Raw genomic sequence first — 19,861 nt, forward strand, 5'->3', positions numbered from 1 at the left:
TATAAATGTCCAAGGAACCATAATAAAGACAGACGAGATCCTCTGAGCCCACCCTAAAACAAATGTGCCATGCCCCTCAAATGTCTGTAAAAAACACAAACATTTTTAACAGTTCGGACTTTTGAAGGCAATTCCATTTTAAAAAAGTAAAGTCACCAGCATTTTTTTACAACTTTAATGAATTTCCAGCATACAGGATATGATGTCACTGGCATAACATTGAGGAAGATGTAGCTTCGTTTTATCAGTTCGCTTGGTCTGAGGTGGCGAAGTAAACTCTGGCAAAAGAGGTAACGTTCAGTCAAATTTGCATCTAAGTGAAGTTGCGGAGTAACGACCGTTCACCAGAGCAAAAAGTCGCCTAGGGTGCGAACATACACTAGTGGCAGTCTCGTTTGCTAGCGAATTGTTGAGATGCCGGATTTTCTGAATCTGACTTTTCCATCCTCGGGGTTTAATAAATTTCCGAAAAATGTATGATTTTTTAAATCACACATTTTTCAGGATTTTTGCATTCGGAGTTTAGTAACAAAAAAAAAAACCTTGGGGCACATTTACTTAGTTCGAGTGAAGGAATAGAATAAAAAATACTTAAAATTTCGAAGTTTTTTTTGGCTACTTCGACCATCAAATTGGCTACTTCGACTACGACTTAGACTTCGAATCGAACGATTCAAACTAGAAATCTTTCGACTATTCAACCATTCGATAGTCGAAGTACTGTCTCTTTAAAAAAAACTTCGACCACCTACTTCGCCACCTAAAACTTACCAAGCATCAATGTTAGCCTATGGGGAAGGTCCCCATAGGCTTTCTAGCCAATTTCTGATCAAAGGAAAATCGTTCGATCGATGGATTAAAATCCTTTGAATCATTTGATCGAACGAATGGCGCTAAATCCTTCGACTTCAATATTTGAAGTCGAAGGATTTAACTTCGATGGTCGAATATCGAGGGTTAATTAACCCTCCATATTCGACCCTAAGTAAATGTGCCCCTAAATGTAGGTACATAAAAAAACACCCAGAGGTTCATGCCTTTAAAACTAGAGCACAGACTGTCACTGTAGGACTTGGAACCTATAGCTGTTTGCCTAAATAAGAGTAGGTGCAATTGTGTAAGTTAATATGCAGTTTACTAATTATTCACCAGACTTGCTGCAGGGTTTAACAACATGCTCAAACCCTACTATACACATTTGTAAGGTGAAATCTTTAGGTATGTGGGAAGTTGGCACCATTACTCAGTTAGATTGCCTATGTAAAAAACATTAATATTTTGCATATATCTTTGAGATATTGTAACTATTAGAATTAACCAGGAGAAAAACATTCATAAACTTACTTGGTCATACAAACACATATTGAAATGCCATACACAGTTAAGATTAAGAATGGTAAATAATGAAAGAAAATGTGTTTTTTTTAAGAATACTCAGCAATATGTGAATCAATTCACATTCAATCGTATTTTGATATTGTCTCTGAATAAAGTAACTATTACATCAGGGATGTTAAGAACACCACACCATTAAAACTGTATGTATGAAACTGTCTTCCAATCACGCCATCAGATAGGTTGTCTTTTAATGTTACATGACAGCTTAGCAGCCTAATGTTTTAGCCCTTGGCCAATAACTAAGTAAAGTGCACTAAAACCTTGTAGAAGGTGTTTTTTTCACCATCTTTTGTCAGAAATCAGTAAAGGCATGCTTGATTATTTGATGAAAGCAGTTTTCTGATGTTTTGCAAAAAGTGTGCAAAGATATACAGTATATATCACCCATACAAATCTTTTCTCTCCTGTATCCATATTTGGTCATGTTACAAAAGTATATACTGTATATTTCATATAAGACTTATTTTTCAAGGTCAGATAAGGAAAGAGAAGATTGTATCATACTGTACTGACTTTCTAGGACAAAATTCATGTTAGTACTAAACAGGGTATCCCCCTCCAACTGCCATCAAATCTTTAATAGATCAACCCCACCTGACTGCAGCTAGAATCTGATAAAAAGTTGAGTGTTGGACTTGGCATACCAGGGATGCTTTTGACGTAGTTGGCCAGCTTAAATATATTGCAATATATGGGCAAACAATGCCTGTTTTGCTTAAAGGTGAGGGCACTTTTTGCGCACCACAAATAACATCGCACTCCGGGGTCCCCTTGAAGAATCGCACACTTGAGGATTATAGATAAAAAATATCAATCTTTATTTTAACATCCGATTAACAAACAATAGCGTCTGAGTTCTGACGCGTTTCGTGTCTACGTACTTCCTCAGAGACCTCTATTCTCAATAGCATACATGTTATTTAAACCATCCTACTCATTAATGCATTAAAAAATCCAATTGATCTAAAAATTTACAAAGTTGATTAATTAAAAACAATTAAGTTAATCCAATCCATTGTAAACATTCAATTCAAACATCCATCAAATTTGATATGAGTTTAAGCTTATATTATTGTGTTTTTTATACACTGTTTATATATATTTCATGTTTAATGAGAGCTTATAAACACAATTCTCAGTCCTATCAAATTTTATAATCTGTTAATTTGGTATAATACTGCAACCATCATCTGTTGCGTGTAAAAGATTTAAACAGTGTAGTGATTCAATTATAAACCTGGTGCACATAACCTAAAAGTAGCAACTTATGTCAACTCTCGAGTTTAACCCTTCTGGTTGTTTAGTAGCTTGTAGATCCACTTGACCTCTGTTCTCAATAATTTGGCTTGCAGATTCCCCCCTCTAGGACCCAGGGACACCTTCTATGTACCCTGTACTGATACCCATTTCATATCTCCACCATTACATTCTTTGAAGTGTCTCGAGACTGGGGTAGTCTCATTACCAGACTTAATAGCATTGAGGAGTTCCCTTATCCTGTTCTTCAGATTCCTAATAGTACACCCCACATATTGCTTCTGCCATTTTAAACAGGTTATTAAATGAACTACTGCATTTGTATTAGTTTATATAGTTCCTAATTTGAAATATTTCCTGTTTCCCACTGCATTCAAATGTATTCGCCACTCTAATTACTTTACATGTGATGCACCTTGCGAATCCACATCTAAACATTCCAGTACTATGTAACCACATATCAGTTTTCGGTCACTCCTTAACCATACTGGGGGCCTCTCTAACACTACCGGCTTCAAGCAGTTGTTTAAATATCTTATCTCCTTATAATACCAGTAGGTCCTTATTAATAATAATCTTGATTATTATTAAACAGTGTACTGTATTTCATACTCATTGTTAACTTCAGTTTCTGCCTTTCTTCAGAATTTCTAGTTGTTTTGCTCCTCGAATTTTGATTTATGTTACATTGATTACTTTCTCTTATGTCTCTGTTTCTTTTTGTTTTTCTTCGCATGATCAATTCAGTTATGTTGCAATCTAATGCTGCCTTGAAAGCAATTTGTAAAACAGAAACTGTCCTCTCGGTATCCCTCCGAGGGTGGCATGGATCTGCTCTCAGTAGAGAGTTACCTGAATAAGGCTTAGTATAGACCGTAGTTTTAATTTCACCATCTTTGGTGCTCATCAATAGATCTAAATATGCTATATTCTCTGCATCAAAGCAGCTAGTAAATTTAAGATTGAGGGTCTCATTGTTCAGACTTGTGATAAACTCCTCAAATAGGTTTTTACCCTCCTCCCCATACAAAAAGAAGGTCATATACTCGAATTGAGTAGAGTGTTTGCAAAGGCAAAATTGTTCACTTTGCGAACATTTATTCGCATTGCGAACAAATTGCAAAAATGTTTGCGTTCCCCCTAAAATTTATCAATGTCCTAAATATATTGATAATGGGTTGAGTGCAGAAGACCTCTTGTATTTGTCTCTATGAATTTTGTGGTCAAAGCCTCATTGCACCCCCCTTAATGTTTTAAAAATGATTGGTGAGCGCAACTTTCCCTTGTTTATAAGCACTGAGACCAAAATGTAATATTTTGTTCATTATGAAATTATATGGTACTGAGCCCCAAATACTGATTTCTGATACTTAGTATGAGTAAGACGGAAAAAATCTATTGTGGGTGTTCATAAGATTTAAATTATTAGACATTAAATTGCTGCTATAATTTTCCTATATTGCTGTACATAATAGTTCAACTTAAATTACACATTACATATTATATTTTTCTCAGAAATTGTTGCTAAAGTGAATTTCTTCAGTAGGTTTTTTTTAATAAACTGATAAACCAATCACTATACCAACATAAAATGTTAAACTTCTATATAGACTGGTTTGTTCAACTTGATATGACCCCATCAAGTGACATTTGCTTGAAGTATTTTTAATAGAAAAGACAATCGATAACTGTGAAGCTACAGAAGTGTTTCTTAAATCACAGCAGAAGAAACATACAGTATATCCTTATAAATGTTGCTTCGATACAATGTATGTCATGAGTAATAAACAGTGCTTAGTAATGTATCTTGTACCTCATGGCTCAGTGAAGTATATATATAGTATGTATTGCTTTAAAAATTACCTTTCAGGGAACACCTTGAATGGAACCCTTATCTAGCTTGTGACTTTATATCCTTGTATCATTCCTGGTTCCAAGTCTCTGAGTCCTCCCCCAGTTCCTGTGCCCTTGCCCTGGTTTCCTGCCTCTTTTGTGTGGATCTCCCGACTCCCGGTATAGACCTAGGCCTGCTCCCTGGACATTTTCACTGACTTCTGCCTGTCCAGACCTTGGCTTGTTTATTAATTCACCCTAAACTGACCTCAGTCTGCTCTCTGGACACTCCCATTGACTTCTGCCTGTCCCGACCTCAGCTTGTTTATTGTTTATATTGTACTTACATTCTGGTTTCTGTTTTGCACCTTAAGTAAATTTCATTAAGCCATTCACACCAATATGCCTTCCAGACTCAGTTCTACCATTTACCCCTATACCCTGGGTTACCCTGCATACAGGCTCCCATTTGCCTGTCTTTCCTCAGTGACGGAACGTAACAGTACTTCCTATATTTATTTCCAGATATGTTACTTCCATCCACTATATTGTTATCTACAATGGTATGATTGCCAGTAAATTATCTTGTTTATCCTATAGTATAAAGCTCTGTACAGTAGTACAGTGCAAATGCAGAGTTCATAATCAAAAATACTTTCTCATACAACACCCCATACTAATAACTCATTTTACTCTCCAGTCACTCTGTGGGGTGCAAGTTAATTTTTGTAGCATAGGCTGAAGAATACAGTATGACTGAGCACTGTGGCCCCTACACTAATAACATTGTTAAGCAGTACTGCTAAGCTACCAGGCAATTCCTCTGGCTATCACACACAGGCACAAAGGAAAGCCCATTTCTGAATACCCCAAATCAAGGTAGTGCAATATTTAAATAAGCAGGTTATTTTACAAGGTATGTAACAGAACTAATATATAAGTGCCTATAATACTCGATATTTAAAAAATTAACAATAAAGTAAACCCTTCTGAATATGTTTAATTATATGCCTAACTATTTTTATATGCCTACCATTTTTATAAACCACTTCAGAATAAAACTTTTATTGTATAATGTAATTTCAGTACACTGCAAACCTTAATTCTCAACAAATTGTTATTATAATTATTATTATTATTGCAAAAATAAAAATTTAAAATCTAGAAAGAGGTTTAACATTAATTATTATGTTATGATACCAGCTGCTCCACTCATTGCATACAATGATGTTAAAAATGTGTAATAAAGTAGAACATGTAATAGCATTATGTCTTTGGTTCTAATTTCCCAGGTTCAATATCCCGTTATACATTTTACAATAAACTCAATACCACCAGTATACAGTAAAAGCTTTCTTATGGACACACAATCTTCATTTAATTAAAAAATACCCTTAATTTATGTTCCTCATTGAACAAGTAACAACTATATTGGATGCAATATTTTGCCATGTTCTCTTTTCTTCCCCCTTCCTTTTTTTACTGAGTCCCTGATGTTTACAACAAATAATTTGCAAAACATATTGCTTCAATACTTACAATAAGAGTGGTGGCCCAGCTGTGGGAGGGAGAGGACAGCAGTATCTGATATTACCATAATAATCTGCCTAAGGTCCCATGAGCCCTCTGGTGTATACTATTCTCTATACTGCAGGCCGCAGCTGGAGAACATTCTCTTGACATGTATGCCAACCTTTGCCTGCAGGCAAAAGGAGAAAAAGCAGAAATATAATCATGAAAATAAAAAATCTTGTCAACTGTGTTCAGCTGCAGCATCCATATTTCTTTTTACACATAGACATGTACTATGATGACAAAATCAAATTGAGGTTAATATGCACTTTGTATCTGTTTGTGAGATACTGTGTGTTGTATGGTGCCTAAAATATGAAATTGATAAATTATTTTTTATATAACAGATTCATCAGTAGTAGGGTTATTAACCATTTTCAGTAAGTAATGTCTATGTGAATGAAAACCAGTGCAAAAAAATAAACAAATATATTATGTATTTGTGAAAAAAATAGATTTAATTCAATATCATTAGATTTTTAAAAAAGACAGCTGGGCCTAAACTGCACATAAAGGAAATTCATTACCAAACTAAAGGAATAACTGTCAACCCAATCCATTACAGCCTTTTCCTGGAATTGGCTCATTTATCTACACATGAGCAATATTGAATGTCATAAAATTGAAGCAAAAAACTGTGTTTTTCATCCACAATGTAGTACCTTTTAGCCCATTTTCCTCCAGAATTCCAGAGTAATAGCCATCGGCCATAAAATAAGTGGTGTTACAGCTTGCCCAGGATTCACCAAAGAGGACACTAACACAGTTATGATTTGCCTACAGACTACAAAACTACATTTTCTTGGTAAATATTACAACACTTTGTACCCGATGCACAGTTCCCTACATAGCAGACCCTACATGGAAGGTTACCAGACCAGCAGGTACAATTTTATATGTACCGGCTCCAACCTAGACATGTCTTTCGGCCTCCACACTCTCTCCCCCTGATCGCAAATACTCTTGAGGGTACCCTCTACTCTCCATCTCCAGCTAAACTCCTGTCTAAGCTTATACATATATATCCTGAAGATATCATGGAAACTGTCAAACAATGCTTTTAATGGAGCCCATGACCTCTGGATGCAGGCCATTACTAGCTTTAATTAGGAACAATGGGGAGCCTTAGACACTGCCTAAAACTTCTTAATCTCAATTAAAGACAGGAATATCCAATATAAATTCATTCACCATATTACATAACCCCCTTAAGCTGAAAAGATTTGGCTAAAGACAAAATGACCTTTACATGTGATTTAAATCTCCAGATACAGATTTTATTCACATGGCCTGATCTTGTCCCCAGCTCATTGGGAAGCCAAGCTTTTTCTCTAATTCTCTAATTCTGCAGAGATCTAAGGGGCATATTTATTACATGGTGTAAAAAAAACTGCGGCATAATATACCACACATCACCAGGTTTCGCCATATAAAAAAATGTGAAAACATTTTTTTCTTAGAAAAATATTTATTATGCTGTAAAAAACGGTGTAAAAGTTTTAACAGTTTCTTCTTAGGGGTATATTTATTATGCAGTGTAAAACAAAATTCATAGAAAATATGGTGTAAAAATCTGTGTAAATAAATGGTGAAATGGTGTATATAAATGGTTTATGTAATTTTACGCTATGCAAACACCACATTTGCCACTGTTATTTTACATTGCTTTGACTTTTACTCTGTTTTTTACACGGCGAAGCTTGGTGATGTGTAGTGGCCCAAAGACAGAAACCCCAGGAAACTTTATTATTATTAACATGTATTTATATAGTGCCAACATATTGCGTAGCACTGTCCTTGATGCAAATGCTATTGGGAAATGAGCTAGAATCATTTTAGCTGCAAGAAATATTGGTTAGCTGGTAGACCATATTTGTCCTGAAGAGTTGAGTAAAGTAGTAATCAGTATTATATAGAACTATCATGTGAAGATCCTTTTGTATGGTAATGTATGAAAAGACACTAGAGGATAATGTATGAAAAGCTTTGGAAAAATCTATGTAGATCACACCTACTATAACACCAAGGTCTAGGTCTCTGTGTACTATGGGGCAAATTCACTATGTACCGAAAATGCGCTAGCGGCGGCTTCCTCGCACTTCGCCAGGCGTATTTTCGCCAGGGCTACGCAAATTTACGAAGATCCGAAGTTGCGCAGAGGTTACCGAGCAGTTGCGAAGTTGTGCTAGCGATAATACGATAAGCAGTCTGAAGTTACGCTAGCGATGCCTAATTAGCTTACGGCGTGCAGTTAAAGTACAATGGACATGTATGCTGCAGCAACTAAATTACACTACACAAGGTCAGGGAAACTTAATAAAATTTAATAGAGGTCTTATATTGCCCTACACATGTGCCCACTATATAGTTTAGGTACCAAATGTAAGGGGGAAGGAGGGTACCCCAAAAAAATTTACAATCTTCAGCCTATCACCCAGTAAAAAGTAAAAAACGCCAGCGTTTTCAACTTTTTTTTGATAAACTCCTATCTACTCTATTGCACTTCGCCTGGTCTGAGCTGGCGAAGTAAAGTCTGGCGCAAGAGGTAACGTTCAGTAAAATTCACAAGTTAGTGAATTAAGAAAAGTTACGTCTCTTTGCCAGAGCGCAACTTCTCCTGGCGTAAGGGTGGGAAGTAGCATAGAGTAGGTCTACGTCGCTAGCACATTTACGTCAGTACCCGTTAGTAAATCGGCGAAGTACCAAAATGACGTTGGTTCAATGCCCGATTGTAAGATTTTGTTTGTTCATTCCTGGGTGCTTGATGTTTCATCTGATACTGATTCCTGGCGAAATACGCGAAACAGCGAAAAATTTGCAAAACGCAGCCGGCCTCTCGTTTTTGACGCCGGCGGCTGTTTTTTTCACGCTGGCGAATTTTCGTCAGCGAATTTCACGGGCGTTTCGCAAATTTTTTCGCTGGCGGCGAATCGCGCAATTTCGCCGCGATCCTAGGATCCCCTCTACTTCATAATTTATTTGCATATATAATTTTATTACATGTATGTGTATTTGCAATTCTTTTCCATGTGTTTACTTCTTTCAATAGAAGACACATATTTGTTTAATTTCTGGAAATTCGGGAAATTGCACATACTCGTGTACTGCTATATACTTGTTTAATGTTTATGCAGGATTAATAAAAGTTATCAAAACCTATGATGTTTCCAATTTCTCAGTTAGCAACAGCTGCTAATAAAAGAGAGATATCGTTTCTCGCCTTCCACTGAAAGGAAATTAACTTGTACTTAATGGTTTATTCCCTTCATTTTTCAAATATTTGCCTATTAAAGGTTTTAGTACTGAATGTGCTAGTCGAGTATATTAATGATTATCTCTATTAGTAGATATCTCGGTGTTCAAATTTAAATGCACAATGCATCAATATTTACAATTTTACCTCTGTCTTAATTTCTTACAAATTACCTTGTTGGAGTTACGTTTAAAGGGCAGAGAAAGACTAATTTCCTGGAGGGATGCCAATATGTAAGGCGTCCTGCACTGAATAATATAGCGTAGTTTTTTTTCTCCAGTTAAGTAAGATTTCAGCGGCATTGTGATAGAAAGATTGCCTGGATGGTACATTTTCCAGAGAGGAGTGCCCGTCAGAAAACCTAGGGGCAGATTTATCAAGGGTCAAAGTGAATTTGAGGGAATTTTCAAAGTAAAAAAATTCGAAATTCAAAGTAATTTTTTGGATACTTCGACCATTGAATAGGATACTACGACTACACCTTAGAGATTAAATTCAGTTGGCAGGGTCTAGCATACTTGCACACTTTACTGAATTAGCTATTCCATGCCCTTTTAGAAAATACAAAAGTTAGGTTATATTGATAAAGGTTACGATCAAGCAATGTTCATATATTCCATACATAACAATAATAGATATCAATGTTGAATTTATTTAGGTGCGTTCTTTTCAAAGCCAATTAATATGAACAGAGAAGATATAATACGATCATTTAGGGTTAGTCCACACAAGGAGATCCAGGGAGATTTAGTAGCCTGGCGACTAAACGCCTCTTCTTCTGGGCGACAATCTCCCCGAACTGCCTTCACGTGTCTTCCCATCTGCTATAATGAAAAGTCGCCTGCGCTAAAGCACATGCGGCGATTTGTTTTCCAAAGTCGTCCAAAGTTTCCTCGTGCTTTAGCGTAGGTGACTTTTCATTATAGCGGATGGGAAGACACGCGAAGTCAGTTCGGGGAGATTGTCGCCCAGAAGAATCTCCCCCCGAATCTCCTCGTGTGGACTTACCCTTAAAATAAGCTCCGGAATATATTAATCACTCTGCTAAAGTTAATTATAAAATATAGAACATTTAATTTAATGATTAGGATTTTAAGTCAGAATTATTTGCCATTTTATTCATTTTGAATTTATTTGTTATGTGGCATGATGACTTTTTTTGTTAAAAAACTCTAATCGAACTCAATTTGAATTCGATTTGAGTTTGCAGGTCGATCACATTCACCCGAATTTAGAAATTTGTATTTTTTTTCCCAAAATTTCGAGTTCATGGGAGCTCATGGGAGTTTATAGGAATTTTTACAAACTCCCATGAACTCGAAATTCGACCCTTGATAAATCTGCCCCTAAGTGTAAAAACCACAAAAACCTCTAATACAAAAGTTTGCCAACTAAAAAATTGTCAAGGTCCTATAGAAGTCAATGGGAGCTGCGCTGACCCTTTTATACCAGTTGTAATCAATTCGGACTTTAAGTGGTTTTGGGATTTTTAGTAATTATAAATCTTAGGAATCGAAGTAACAGCACAATCGATCAAATTCAATTTGAAGTTTTTCCAAAAAAATAACTTAAATTTTTTAAAGTCCACCAATTGACTCCAAATAGGCTCTAGGAGGTCCCCCATAGGTTAAAACAGCAATTCGGCAGGTTTTAGATGGCAAATGGTCAAAGTCTAAGTTTAGAATAGACAGTACATGATAAATTTCGATATTCTAATTTTTGGAATCTTTTTCAAATTCGAATCGAATTTGGACTATTCCCTAGAGGAAGTACACAAAAAGTAGCTCGAAATTTGAATTTTTTAAATTTGAATTTTCACTTCGACTCTTGATAAATCTGCCGCTTACTGTATGTATTATTTTGCCTTACTTGTGCTACAATGCATATGCCATATATTCTAGTAGGACTTTGGTTTGCAACAAGCCCAAGTAATCCAGGGCCCCTGAAGAGCACTGCAATACACAAAATACATATGAGCATACACAGGGTTATAAAGCAGGGAAAATAAGGATTAAAACGTTAATGTTTTTCTCAGTAAATATATTTCAAATGGGGTTATTGACATGAAATTTTATTTAAGAATAAGTCCTTGTAAAGCTGTACAGGGATTGGATAAGGGGATCCAATCCCAATGCAGATTTACCAGGACTTATTCTTAAAGGACCAATAAGGTTACAGGAAGTCTTAATAGGAGAAAATCTTCTGTGCACAAAGCTGCTGTGCAGGACACTGGGGGGCCCTAGCTGATCAAGTAAGTGAAGCATGGCCGGGCCCCCCTTAGACACAAAATCCTGCAGAACGGGGACAACTGTCCCCCCTGTGACCCCCTGATGGCGGCCCTGCTGATGACACCCAACTCTACTTGTCTACTCCTGACCTCTCTCCTTCTGTCCTTTCCCAAGTTAGACTGCCCTTCTGCTGTGTCCTTCTCAATGTTGCAGTGCTACCTGAAACTCAATCTTTCTACAACAAAATTCATATTTCCTCCAAGATCTTCCCTGTTCATCAGATTTCACTCACAGTTAATTCCATCATCTTTCATCTGATCTCAGAGACACGCTGCCTAAGAATCACCTTAGACTCTAATCTTTCTTTTTCCCCACACATCCAAACACTTGCCAAATCTTGTCCTATTCAGTCGCACAACTTTGCCATTGTCAGTTCTTATACAACCAAAAACTTAACCAGTCTCCTATTATCTCCTGTCTTGACTACTGCAACCTACTCACAGGTATTCCAACAAATCACCATTCACAACTCCAATCTGTTCTAAATAGCGATGGGCGAATTTCTCCCGTTTGGCTTCACAAAAAAAATTGTGAATTTCCTGCAAAAAACTGCAAAAAATTAGCAAAAAGACAATTCGGATGCTGGCAACAATTCTGACACCAGCGACAATTCCGACGCACAAGTCAATGGGAATCTATTAATTGTCGCCAGCGTCAGAATTGTCAACGGCATCAAAGAAATTTTTCTCCGGCGGCAAAACGTGGGAGCTGCTCGCCTATGCATATCCCTTCACTGGCTCCCAATCTCCTCTAAAATTAAATTCAAACCACCAAAACTTACATTTAAGGCTCTTAACAATGAAGCCCCTCCCTATATTTAATTTCTGGACTCAAAATACACACACAAACACTGTAGACGTGAGAATCCTAAATTACGCCAGTCTCCCGTCAATAAATTCACGCTGCACATGTGCACAGGCTCTCCTACAGTAACAAAACAATCATTGCACATTCAAGCACATGAGAGAGGAATATCTTAAAAACTGGAGAATACCTTCGAGTTACGGGGAGAAGTCCAAAAACAGGAAAACTCCAGGGGAGTGACAGGTACAGTTAGTTAAATGAGCAGTAAGGGGGGGACATTTGCACCAGTGCTCTAGCACTTACACCCAGGAAAATGTAAATTACGCTATTATGTTTATCGATGTGGCTTTTGCATTTATTTTATTAATAAAGGTGTTTTTTTTTTAAGTATAAAATTAGATAAAACATTGCAACAATGCTAATAATGCAGGATAAAAAAATTAAAAGATCACAAAAAAATATATATATGCATATGTTCTTATAAGCACGTTTTCAGCATGTTATGACTTTATGTAGAAGTATGCCTTATAACTACATTCAGTGCAAGTCTATAGGCATTACAATTATTAGCTTTACTACTAATTGGGAAATAAATGCTGTTCAGCGCTTATGAAATTTCACTGGAATATCACCCGATCTAATCTGTGTTAATTAAAGGATAAAAATATCCTCAGTAGCAATTTCACTCGTATTAAGGCTTGCCCTTTAATTTAAGAACATTTCCTTGTTTTTTTGGACTCGGGGCTATAAAAATTCATCTGCTCAGTCACAGACCATTTAATTTTGGATGCATCATTGCCAGTTGGTTACAGTAATTAGCATTCCCTGTGTAGTGGCAGATTCCCTTAAGCTATGCTAAGTAGGGTTGCACTTTTTTGTATGAAAACATAAACCGAGATGTGCAAATGAGCCAGGCCACCCAACTCACAGACATAAGCTCTAGCTACAGTTTCTTGGCTCAGGCTAAGTTGGAAACCCACCTGCAGATCTTATTTACTGATTATTTATGTCAAGAACTGGCGGCATCTGTTCAGCTTAAAAAATGACAACTCTTATTTACATCTAGGGTTGCCACCTTTTCTGGAAAAAAAATACCAGCCTTCCTGTATATTTATCTTTTTTCCATATTAATAACATTGTGATCAACCATCATTTTTACCAGCCAGGCCGGTAAAATACCATCCAGGTGGCAACCCTATTTACAACCAATAATAATAATATGTGCAGCTATCAGTTTAGTGCCACCAGAAATCAGGTGCATAATTGATTTAAACTGCTAAAGATTTAAAAGTTCTGATCAGAAAATTTTGTAAAACTTCAAAATTCAAATTCCGAAAGACCAATTGAAATTGAATCAAAGTTTTTATAGCCAAATATGTTTGTTTTCGATCTAATAGGTCCATTTATGATCGAATTCGAAACGTACGAATCAAAGTTTTTCCCAAAAAAAGACTTTGATTTTTCAAAGTCCACCAATTGACTCCAAATAAGTTCCAGGAGGTCCCCCATATGCTAAAACAGCAATTCAGCAGGTTTTAGATGGAAAATGGTAGAAGTTGAATTTTTAAAGAGACAGTACATGATAAATTTCTATATTCGAATTTTGGAATTTATTTCAAATTCAAATCGAATTTGGACTATTCCCTAGTCGGAGTACACCAAAAAAAAGCTCAAAATTCGAATTTTTCTTATTTGAAAATTCACCTCAACCTTTGATAAATCTGCCCCTTAATTGATACATTTAGCTGATACATTTCTCAGCAGCATCTGTGGAATATCAGCAACTATTGTATCAATTCCAACTGTCTCTAATGAAACTCAGGGATTCCGCTCAGCAGGGACAATGATAACAAATGTATTAACATTTGATTTGATTTCTGGTGCTGGTTTAGAAGGTGAGAAATGAAACTTTACACTTCAATGTTAGAAAAACGGTCACAAATAGGTGTTTGTAAAAAGTCTTTATTTCTGAAACCACTCAATGTTGAAGTGCTCTACCTCTGTATTCCTTCTTTGGGAACAGGTTCTAGTCAGCGTATTACCCAAGCTGCCACTGGTTGGTAAGTCACATACAATCCAATGGGCTGCTGCACACTGATAAATGAATCAAATTCTTTAGTTGTACAATTTATTGGTTCATACAAAGTAGACAGGCAACGTTTCGGACCTCACAGGGCACTTTATCAAGCCTGTAGTGGCACATTCTGTGCTAAATAGTGTAAAGTGAGGGTGGGGATAGGGGCAGGGTAAGTGTTGGGCAGGAACAAACATTCCAATTGGTTACATTCTCATACAATATATTGCTGTGACATTCATGAAAAAAAATAAAGATTACACCCCAGCCATGTTTATTTATCAGTGAGCAGCAGCCCATTGGATTGTATGTGTTTATTTCTGAAACCAACTGAACTGCAAAAAAAGTGTTTGAAGGTGAAAAAAACTTCGAAATTCTATCATCGAATTGAAAAACTTCGAATTTGAATTCAAAGTTTTTTCACCGAATTTGGCAATCCTACGATCGAATAAAAATCGTTCGAGCGATTTTAGCGTACGATCGAAGGATTTTTATTCAATGTGTAAAGATTTAGAGAAAGTTTGGTCCCCATAGGCTAACATAGCATTTCGGCAGGTTTAATTTGGCGCAGTATTGAAGTCGAAGTTTTTTTAAAGAGACAGTACTTCGATTAATGGTCGAATATTCAAACGATTTTTACTTCGAATCGAAGTTGAAGTAAATTCGAAGTCATAGTATCCTATTCGATGGTCGAAGTATCCCAAAAATTACTTCGAAATTCAAACTTTTTGTACTTCGAAAATTCACTCGAACCTTAGTAAATCTGCCCATTAGTGTCGATGGAGATATGAAATGCATAAGGCCAATGCCATGAATACCAAATAAAACACTGGTTTTATTCACATGCCTATGTGGTAGTGATGTGCGGGCTGACCCGATACCCGTGGGTTCGGGTCGACCTCGACACTGCTCCTCGCGGGTGCGGCTTAAGCTCTTCTCCTGCTCTCCCCGTCCGCCACCTTCAAATGCCGGCATCCAACTTCCGGTTTTATAGTCTTGCATCTGCTCGCCCCGCCCCTTTTGTGACATCATCGACAGGGTGGTTCGGCTCAGGCATACCTCCCAACTGTCCCTTTTTCGGAGGGACAGTCCCTCTTTTGACAACTCAACCTGCAGTCCCTCATTTGTACTGGAAAGTCCCTATTTTTTCTGGACCGAACAGCCAGAAAAAGAAACAATGTTTCTCACTTAATTGGCTTTTAGCAGAGAGCCCAGAACAGCTAACAGGTGCAAATAAGATACTTTATAACAATTTTTAGACACAAAAAAACAGTTTAGATAAGGAGAAATATTTTCAAACTTTCATAACCTGCCAATTTTTGTAAAATGAACATGGTAATTAGGGGGTGTGGCAACAAAAAGGGACGTGGTAAAACATTTTTGCTGCGCTACGTGTGAAAAAAATTTTTGTCCCTCTTTTTACTTCCAAAATGTTGGGAGGTATGGCTCAGGTCTATAAAAAGACCCCGGAAGCGCGGGTGGGTGCAGGCTGCAGCAGGCCGGGTTAGGGTCGAGTGTGGCTCAGGAAAACCCTGAGCCGCACATCACTACTGTGTGGACCATTGGTTCTTGAGTGCATAACTACAAACATGTTTGGATTAACTCCCTCAGCTGAAAGTTCAAGGCAGTGTAGTTCACCACGTCTAGTGTTGCCGCCCGGCCGGTATTTTCCTGGAATAGCCGGTAAAACACCAGCCAAGGCCGAGGCCGCTATTTCAAATTTACCGGCAATGTAGCTGCCGGTAAATTTGTACTACACCTAAAAAAAGCCTGTGGCCTGCCCCCAGCGTGCTCCTTTTTTCCTGGGCTTCTTGCCAAATTCGCGTGTTTGGCCCCGCCCCTTTTGACATCACGACCCGGTCAGCCAATAGTGCGTTACGGCACACACCAAAATCCTGGACAGCGCACTCTTCGGATCACTCAAGGAATCGCTTGATCATCAAATCATTGGTAAAAAACTTGATTTTATTAAATATTTAACATTTTAACAAACTGTATAGCCCTGCGCCATGAGGTCTGACGCGTTTCGTGTCACTGCACTTCATCAGAGACCTCGCCCCGCCCCTTTAGCGCCATGGCCCCGCCCTTTTAACTCCGCCCCCTCCACCTGCCGGTAAAGATTATTTTAAAAGGTGGCAACCCTACTGACGTGTTGTTATTCATTGTATTCATTGTAAAAAGCGCACGATTACATCGCCACACGATTGAGGGAAGCTTATACCGCGTCAAATTGTTGTGTGCGTTGTAAAAAAAAGAAAAACTGGAGCCGTATTATTATCTGAGTTTTCCCTGACCACAGCCATCATGCGAGACAACACAACGGGTCACATTTGCATATCAAAGGAACGTCACACAGTACACCCTTAATTAACAAATCTCGCGCTCTACTTGTACGGCGTCACATTTCCTGAGAAAGGGGGTGGTTTTCGTGATGCCAGATTTTTTTCCCCATCTTGCGCTCCGTAGTTGTAATGTGTTTATGCGATTCAGTGGAAGCTGGTGTTGTTAGCTGCAGGTACAGGACGAGAATGGCGCAGAATGTTCAGAACGTGACCCTGTCTCTGCCTCTCCCCATAACGTGTCATTTCTGTCTGGGAAAGGTAAGGCGGTATCTTGTTTGTTACTACCTACGACTCTCCGCCGTACACCTGTCCGCTAACAAGTCTGCTGAGGTTACAGGCTACCTTAGTGCCACGCTAGCTGTTGCTGCTGCTGCTGCTGGGAGTGGTAGTTTAACAGCAACTGGATTACTGCAGGTAATGAATACACTTGAACACGTGTAAAATGAATACATTTGCATAAGATTATAGAATAAGTTCTGGCAGTGTTAACAATAGTAAATCAGCGCCTCTGCTTGGATCTGTCACTTGCACATCGGCTGATGTGCTCCTGTTGTGTCACTATGGCTTGATCGCTTCTTAAAGGACCAGTAACGTCAAATTTTTTATTTTTACAAAATTCGTTAGTATACATTGAAATATAAACACCAACACACTTTAAACTTTTAAATTGCAAAGCCTTTATTAAAAAATAACTTACTGAAACTCCACTTCCTGTCCTCTTCAGAAACGGCGACAGGGCGACCATCCTCTCTGGCTATCTCTCCTGGCCACCCTATGTCTGCCGCGCTCTGCCAGCAAGATTGACAGCCAGCTTCTTCTTCTCCTCCAATCACTTCTTGATGCAGCCGTACTGGTCCTGGTGGTGATCATCTATGGGGCAGTTGTGGTTGGCACGAAACCCCCTGTGCGCTGGCCTTCTCCCTGCACACTCGGTGTGCTGCTGCTGCTGACTCTGAGCCCTGCTGCCCCTTGTCTCTGCTGCACCCTGTGTGATGGAGGTCCCTGCTGACTGGGGGTCTGCGGCGGAGAGCGCTTGTTGTTGCTCCCACTGCCCGGCCTGTCACTCCTGATCGCTGCTCCCATTGATAGTAGCGCCATGGAGAGCCTGTCCCGCAGTGCTGCTGCTTTTGGTTGCCGTCTGAACTGAAGTGAACTCCACAAGAGTACATTTCTGTACGGAAACGCTGACGGTTTTCCTTGTACTGTGTACTTCTCCACCGATACCAGCTTCAGTTCAAGCGGCAGCACCTGGGACAGCGCCACGCTGACAGGCTCTCATTAGGACAATACAGAACTCATCGCTTTTATTTATTAACGTGCTCAGATTAAGGACATAATATATTTTTTCATTAGTTGTTAATGACTGGGGGTCTGCGGCATGTGGGGGGGGGCGGCGGAGAGCGCCATGGATCTAACAGGAGAGCCTGTCAGCGTGGCGCTGTCCCAGGCGCTGCCGCTTGAACTGAAGCTGGTATCGGTGGAGAAGTACATAGTACAAGGAAAATCGTCAGTTTCCGTACAGACCTCCATCACACAGGGTGCAGCAGAGACGAGGGGCAGCAGGGCTCAGAGTCAGCAGCAGCAGCACACCGAGTGTGCAGGGAGAAGGCCAGCGCACGCGGGTTTCGTGCCAACCACAACTGCCCCATAGATGATCACCACCAGGACCAGTACGGCTGCATCAAGAAGTGACTGGAGGAGAAGAAGAAGCTGGCTGTCAATCTTGCTGGCAGAGCAGAGCGAGGCAGACATAGGGTGGCCAGGAGAGATAGCCAGGGAGAAGAAATCAACTGCTGCAGGATGGATGGTCGCCCTGTCGCTTCTGTCGTTTCTGAAGAGGACAGGAAGTGGAGTTTCAGTAAGTTATTTTTTAATAAAGGCTTTGCAATTTAAAAGTTTAATGTGTGTTGGTGTTTATATTTCGATGTATACTAACGAATTTTGTAAAAAAAAAATTTTTCCGTTACTGGTCCTTTAAAGGCACAGTTCAGTGCATAAAGGAAAATTGGGTAAATAAGCAAAATAAAATAAGTTTCTAATATATTTAGCCAAAAATGTAATCTCTAAAGGCTGTAGTGAGCAGATGTATATATCAGTTAATAGTGCTGCTCCATCAGAATTCTGCAATGAAATCCATTTTTCAAAAGAGCAATCGGATTTTTTTTTACATTCAATTTTGAAATCTGACATGGGGCTAGACATATTGTCAGTTTCCCAGCTGCCCCCAGTCTTCTTTGCTAGCTTTGCTACATTTAAAATTGAGCAAAAACCTGAATTGCTCAAATTTTTCAAGCCTTTTCCCAAATTTTCAGGCTTTTTCCAGAAATGTTTGATTTTTTTTTTCAGGCTTTTTTCTTAAATTGCTATATTTCTTTTCAAGTTTTTGCCCTAAAAAAAATCATACCAAAAACCCCTGAAGACCCGGATAGCTTTAATTTGAGAGGTGCCTCTCCCATTAACTTATACAGGACTTCGACAGGTCTGAGATGGCAGATTTTCGGATTTGAACTTTTTGCAGCATCCGTGTATAATAAATCTCGAAAAATTTAAGTTTTTTTTTGGCTAACTAGCTATATTAGAAACATTTTTTATTTTGCACAGCCTATCCATTTACCCAGTTTTTATTTTTACACTGAACAATTCCTTTTATGACTTTCTGAATTAACTGCATAGCTTTGTTTACTTCCTTAGATAGTATACAAGCATCCTGTTTAAGGAATTTGAACAAAAAATACCTTTTCTACCCCATTGTTCATTAAAGGTAATAGCAGATGTAGTGTAAGTGATTTTTTTTTTTTTACATGTATGTTGTGTATGAATTGTACCTGTTTTTATGTTGCTCTGATTTAATTTTTTTTTCTTTTTTTTTAGGAAAATACAAAGTTAATAAATGAGAACATTGATTATGTAAGAGAATTTTCGACTCACACTTTTGTGGAGATCTGCTGTCTACTTCAATTTGTCTGTTTTCCCTCTATGACTCTTGGGGGTATATTTATCAAAGAGTGAAGTTAGATATCACTGCTGTACGCTAGAATGA

At 38.3% G+C, this 19,861-nt stretch overlaps 1 long non-coding RNA gene across 1 annotated transcript; it reads left to right on the forward strand.

Moving 5' to 3' along the window:
- Positions 1–16,882: 16,882 nt before the first annotated feature.
- Positions 16,883–19,583, forward strand: LOC121400663. Its single transcript, XR_005965887.1, has 2 exons — positions 16,883–17,079; positions 19,513–19,583. It is a non-coding gene; the product is annotated as an uncharacterized LOC121400663 (long non-coding RNA).
- Positions 19,584–19,861: the final 278 nt, after the last annotated feature.

This window comes from Xenopus laevis, chromosome 2S (assembly GCF_017654675.1).
Source record: "Xenopus laevis strain J_2021 chromosome 2S, Xenopus_laevis_v10.1, whole genome shotgun sequence".
Lineage (NCBI taxonomy): Eukaryota > Metazoa > Chordata > Amphibia > Anura > Pipidae > Xenopus > Xenopus laevis.